Source organism: Tachyglossus aculeatus, chromosome 6 (assembly GCF_015852505.1).
Source record: "Tachyglossus aculeatus isolate mTacAcu1 chromosome 6, mTacAcu1.pri, whole genome shotgun sequence".
Classification (NCBI taxonomy): domain Eukaryota; kingdom Metazoa; phylum Chordata; class Mammalia; order Monotremata; family Tachyglossidae; genus Tachyglossus; species Tachyglossus aculeatus.
The window spans coordinates 50,639,689-50,646,294 of NC_052071.1; the positions used below are offsets into that span (position 1 = coordinate 50,639,689).

The 6,606-nt window shown below is 44.2% G+C and overlaps 1 non-coding gene across 1 annotated transcript; it reads right to left on the reverse strand.

The window, feature by feature from the left end:
- Positions 1 to 615: 615 nt before the first annotated feature.
- On the reverse strand, positions 616 to 753 carry LOC119930185. Its single transcript, XR_005451673.1, has one exon. It is a non-coding gene; the product is annotated as a small nucleolar RNA SNORA7 (small nucleolar RNA).
- Positions 754 to 6,606: the final 5,853 nt, after the last annotated feature.

Sequence of the window (6,606 nt, forward strand, 5' to 3'; positions counted from 1 at the left end):
TCTTAATCCCTATTTTAAAGAAGAGGTAACTGAAGCATAGAGAAGTTAAGTGACTTGTCTGAGGTCAGACAGCAGACAAGTATCAAAGCCAGGATTAGAATCCAGTTCCTCTGATTGCCAGGCTTGTGCTCTTTCCACTAGACCACATTACTTCTCTTCTATCTGTCAATCTCTAACTGTGTGAATACCTCAAAGTTCAGTTCTGAGTCCCCTTCTATTTTCCATTTACACCCACTCCCTTGGAGAACTGACTCACCCCCATGGCTTCAACTACCATCTCTACCTGGATGATCCCCAAATCTACCTCTCCAGTTTTATCCTCACTCTTTCTGTGGAGTGCTGCATTTCCTCCTCCCTTTAGAACATCTCTACCTCGATGTCCTGCTGATTGTCTTGCCTTGGGCTGTTGAGTCATCTCCACCCCATAGCGACACAATGGACACATCTCTTCCAGGACGCCCCACCTCCATCTGCAATCGTTCTGGTGGTGTATCTGTAGAGTTTTCTTGGTAAATATATGGAAGTGGTTTACCATACCTCCTTCCACACAGTAAACTTGAGTCTCCGCTCTTTACTCTCTCCCATGCCGCTGCTGCCCAGCACAGGTGAGTTTTGACTTGCCGCAGATTGCCTTCCACTCACTAGTCACTGGCCAAGCTAGGAATGGAATGGATAGGCTTCTCCTTGACTCTCCCTCCCATAGTTGAGACTGGTAGAGTACTGGAAACTCTCCAGGTGCGATCCCGAGAGGGGATGTCCCTCTGATACCTCAAGCTTAAAAATATCCAAAATGGAACTCCACATAACTTTTCAATGAATAGGGGCAGTCCACAATGTTGAAGACTGCTGAGAGGTCAAAGAGGATTCCGATAGATTAGAGGCCATTGAATTTGGCAAGGAGGTCATGGGTGACTTTTGAGAAGGCTTTCTACATGGAGTAAAGGAGACAGAAGCCAGAGTGAATAGATTCGAGGAGAAGAAGTAAAGGAAATGGGTGTAGACAACCCACTTAAGGATTTTAGAGAGGAATGGCAGCAGGGAGATGAGGCGATAACTGGAGAGAGCTGTGAGGTCAAGAGAGGGGTTTTTTTTTTTAGGGATGTGGAATTAGTCGTGTATAAAAGCAGTGGGGAAGAAACCACTGGAAAGTGGATGGTTGATGATAGCAGTCAGGGAGGAAAATAGGGTGGGAGCAAGTGTTTTGATCGGGTGCGAAGTGTTGAGGTTTGGGAGGCATAAGTGGAGGAGGTAGATTTTGAGTGGAGAAAGAAGTTCTTTGAAATACTGCAGGGAAGGGTGGCAGAGTAGGAAGATGGAGGGAATGGAGGGGGCAGGGGAGATTTTAGGGAGATCAGATGATTTTGGGCAAGAGATTTGAAGACAAGATGTGGGGTTTGAGGAGGGAGTTAAAATATGAAACAGCTGGCATCTGCAAAGAGGTGTGGGAGTCAAAAATACCTCAAGTCAAGAGACACGGGTTCTATCCTCAGCTCTGCCATGTGCCTGCTGTCTGACACTGGGGGAGTCACTTAACTTCTCTGTGCCTCAGTTTCCTCATATCTAAAGTTGTTTTAGGACTCCCTGCTCTCCCTTCCTCTTAGTTCGTGAACATCATGTGGGACATGGAAAGCATAATGCTTGTCTCACAGTTAGTGTACCTAGAATGCCATTAGTTATCTTCGTGTTTGTTATGCCAGAACCCAAAGTGGAATATCCTACAGCAAAGTCTTTAAAACCTTTCTAAACTCTTATTTTTTCACAAGTATCTTAAAAAAGAATCACTGAAGACTAAGCATATAATCCTCCAAAGTGGTTTTCACTCTGTAGTTTGGAAAATACCATACTCCAGGTTGGTGTTTAAAATATCTTTCATTAGAAGGTTATGAGTTAAGGGTTTGGTTTTCTCCTTTTGTGCTAAGGTTAAAAGATCAATTTCCAACAAAAGAGTGGGGCATCAGTCTTAAAGCTGGATGAATCTAGGGAAATAAGTATTTTTGCTCCAAGAAATAAATATTGGTTCTTAACCTTATAACTGGTGAATTCCCTATCCACCCCTCTGGTCCATAATTCACCTGATAGTCAACTGAGAGGCAAAACCTAGAATTACTCATTCGAGTTGTAATTATTAAAGGTTTATAATCCTTTCCTGTTGACGTACTGACTGGGGACTAGAATGTCTGAGGGGATAAAAGGAAGAAAGTGTGCGTGGGGAGAAATTATTTAGAATCATTGGTCCTGATATGAGGAAGTCTGAAAAAAACAGAAGAACAATACCTTGAATTTGGGTAGTGTTTTTAGATCTCCAAAGTTGTATCGAATCCATTACCTCAGTTTCCCTCAAACTTAAAATTATGGTAAGACTGACATTATCCATATTTTACAAATGAGATACTAAGGCACAGAGAGGGTAAGTGACTTCTGGAGGTCACGCAGCAGGCCCATGACAGAAGTGGGCCTGAACATGGCTATAATATCATGTTTTTTGTCATCCTCTTTAGTGGTAGCACAGCCAGTTGAAATTGCAACAAAAGAGGTCATGAGAACATATAGAAATAGTATGTATTGAGCACCCCCTGGCTGTAATGTGCTCTCCTATAATAATAATAATAATGATGGTATTTGTTAAGCACTTACTATGTGCAAAGCACTGTTCGAAGCGCTGGGGAGATACAAGGTGATCAGGTTGTCCCACGAGGGGCTCACAGTCTTAATCCCCATTTTACAGATGAGGGAACTGAGGCCCAGAGAAGTTAAGTGACTTGCCCAAAGTCACACAGCTGACAAGTGGCAGAGCTGGGATTTGAACCCATGACCTCTGACTCCAAAGCCCGTGCTCTTTCCACTGAGCCACGCTGCTTCTCTATGCCCTTGGGAAGTGCAAAACAAATATGTGGCAGATCACCTGGCCACAAGGAGCTTACGCTCTACAGGGTGAAACATGGCAGAGTGGATAGAGCCCAGGCCTGGGAATCAGAAGGTCACGTGTTCTAATCCCAGCTCCGTCCCTTGTCTGCTTTGTGACCTTGGGCAAGTCACTTCAATTCTCTGAGCCTCAGTTACCTCATCTGAAAAATGGGAATTGAGACCGTGAACCCCATGTGGGACAAGAACTATGTCCAACCCAATTTGCTTGTCTCCACCCCAGCGCTTAGTACAGTGTCTGGAACATAGTAAGTACTAACAAATACCATAATTAGTACTATTGTTATTATGAAAGTATTTACATGGAGCAGGATGGGAGTCTTTCATATTGATGCTTACCCCAGAGTGGATTGTCAGCCAGGCATAGCTAAGCAAGTGCAATAATTTACTTTTGTTTCCTGCGCTTATATATCTTTGCTTGGCATCTTGTGATTCCCTTTCTTCCCTTGGTATCTGCCCTCCCCGCAACCCAAATTCCCCACTCCCTTTGGGGTCAAAGTATTAGTATTCTTGTAGACTGTGAGCCCACTGTTGGGTAGGGACCATTTCTATACATTGCCAACTTGTACTTCCCAAGCGCTTAGTACAGTGCTCTGCGCACAGGAAGTGCTCAATAAATACGATTGAATGAATGAATGAATGAATAGTAGAGTAAGTAGGTTCTTTTTCTTCTTTCCAAAGAGGCTGGATCAGGAGATGGCTCTTCACCCTTAGAACATCCTAGGCAGCAGCCTCTGTAGCTGGAGGAGAGGGGAGAGGGATGATGCCCCACTTCATCTCCCTCTTTCAGAGAACATGTGCCTTCCCACTCCCCCTCCCACAAAGTCTGTCTTTTGGTTTTGTATTTTGCCTCATCTTTGGAGTTCCAGAACCATTTCCTCCGAATAACCATTTGGTGGAGGCAGATCAGGTGACTTCTAAAAAATCATTTTTGCTTCCCATTGTTCCTTCCTGCCTTGGGTATTTGGCCTCCTGCTCTGACTGTTGACATTTATTGAGTTTCAAAAGTATTTACCATCGTGGTCAGTGCCAGACAACAGAACCTACAAAATTTGCCTAATAAAACAAACTGAAACAAAACCCTAACAATGCATTTAGCAACTTTCAAAAAATCCATTCATAAAAGAAACTTCCACAAAATGCACCTGGAAGGCAAGACTGGATTGCTTATCTAAAATATGCTCAATCCATATCTCGCTGCTCTTCAAAAATCTCCAGTGGCTGCCCATCCACTCTCACAACTACACAAACTCCTTACCTTCGGCTTTAAGACATTCAAACAACTCTCCTCCTGACCTGACAACTTGAATCCTCTAACACCAACCTACTCACTGTACCTCTATGTCGCTTATGTTGCTGCCGACTCCTTGCCTCTCCCTTCCCCTCCCTTTCATTTCTGACAAGGCACCACTCTCCCCGCCTTCTAAAATCCTATCTCCTCCAAGAGGCCTTCCCTGACTAATCCCTTATTCCCCTCCTTTCCCCCACTTCTGCATCACCTACACAAATGAATCTGTAGCCCTTAAGCACTTGATATCCGCCCTATCGTCAGTTTCACAGCACTTACGTGTGTTCATATTGTATTGTAACCGATCAATGGTCAATCAGTGGTATTTTTCAAATGCTTACTGTGTCCCTATGCTAAGTGCTTGCACTTTCCCAAGGACTACGTGCACTGCTCTGCACACAGTAAGTGTTCAATAAGTATTGTTGATTGATTGTAAGTCTGGAGGAAAGGATCACGTCCTTTAACTCTGTGGTACTCTCTAAAATGCTTAGTGTACTGTGTAAAAAACAGAAGCTCAATAAATGCAATTTGATGCAAATGAAAAAGTAACAAAGTAATAATAAGAATAACACCTGGAATTGTTGATGAGCTAGAGAGAACTTTGGCTTATGTATCCTCTATTCTAAAATAGAAAGCCCTCTGTTGACCCCACAGATCCTTGAGTTATCATTCTATCTCCCTTCTTTCACTCCTCTCCAAACTCCTTGAGTGAGGTGTCTATAGCCGCTGCCTCCAATTCCTATCCTCCAATTCTCTCGTTGATTCCCTCCAATCTGGCTTCCACCCCTGTCTTTTAACCAAAACTTCCCTCTAAAAATCAGCAATGATCTTCTTCTTGCCAGACCCAACAACCTCTACTCCATCCTAATTTTCCTCTAGCTCTCAGCTGCCTTTGATGATATGGACTACTTTCTCCTGAAATTGTTATGCAATGTTGGCTTCCCTGACACTATCCTCTCCTGGTTCTCTTCCTATCTCTCTGGCCACTCATTCCTGGTGTCTTTCACAAGCTCCTCATCTGCTTCGCACCCCCTAAATGGGGGAGTGTCTAAGTTTTTTAAGTTTAGAGTCCCCTTCTGTCCCCCATTTATACCCACTCCCTTGGTGACTATTCTCTCTCATGGCTTCAATAACCATCTTTATGTAGATGATTCCCAAATTTACATCTCCAGTCCTGATCTCCTCCTTCTCCCCACTCTCACATTTCCTCGATCCTTCAGGACATCTCTACGTGGATGTCCCACCGATACCACAAGCAGAACCTGTCCGAAACAGAACTACTCATCTTCCTACCCAAACCCTCCCCTCATTCATTCATTCAATCGCATTTATTGAGCACTTACTGTGTGCAGAGCACTGTACTAAGTGCTTGGGAAGTACAAGTTGGCATCCTCCCCCATCATCGTAGATAACACCACCATCATGGCTGTCTCACAAGTCTGTAACTTTGCCACTATTCTCAACTCCTCTCTGTCATTCAAAACTACATATAATAATAATGATAATGATGGCATTTATTAAGCACTTACTATGTGAAAAGCACTGTTCTAAGCACTGGGGAGGTTACAAGGTGATCAGGTTGTCCCACGGGGAGCTAACAGTCTTAATCCCCATTATGCAGATGAGGTAAATGAGGCACAGAGAAGTGAAGTGACTTGCCCAAAGTCACACAGCTGACAATTGGTGGAGCTGGGATTTGAACCCATGAGCTCTGATTCCAAGAGCCCGGGCTCTTTCCACTGAACCACACTGCTTCTCTGCTCTTCAATATACATATTCAATCTATCACTAAGTCCTGTCTATTTTACTATCATGACATTGCTAAATTCTGTCCTTTCCTTTCTATCCAAACTGCTACCATGTAAATCCAAGCACTTACCCTATCCCACTTTTATTACTGCATCAGTCTCCTTGATGACCGCTTGCCTCCTGTCTCTCCCCACTTCCATTTATGCTTCGCCCTGATGTCCAGATCATTTTCCATGAAACCGTGCAGTTTGTGTTTCCCCACTCCTCAAAAACCTCCAGTGCTCACCCATCCACCTCCACATGGTATAGCGGGTAGAGCCCAGGCCTGCGAGTCAGAAGGTCACGGCTCCTTATCCCAGTAAGGCCACTTGTCCGCTGGGTGACCTTGAGCAAGTCACTTCACTTCTCTGTTTCTCAGTTACCTCTTCTGGAAAATGGGGATTGAAACTGTGAGCCCCATGTGAGACAGGGACGGCGTCCAACCCAATTTGCTTGGAGGCACCACAGTGATTAATACATTGTCTGACACGTAGGCACATAGTCTCCCTCATCCCATGACCAAGTACTACCTCTGGCCTGGAACTCCCTCCCCTTTCATATCTGACAGACAATCACTCTTTCCACCTTTTAAGCGCTTATAGTAAGTG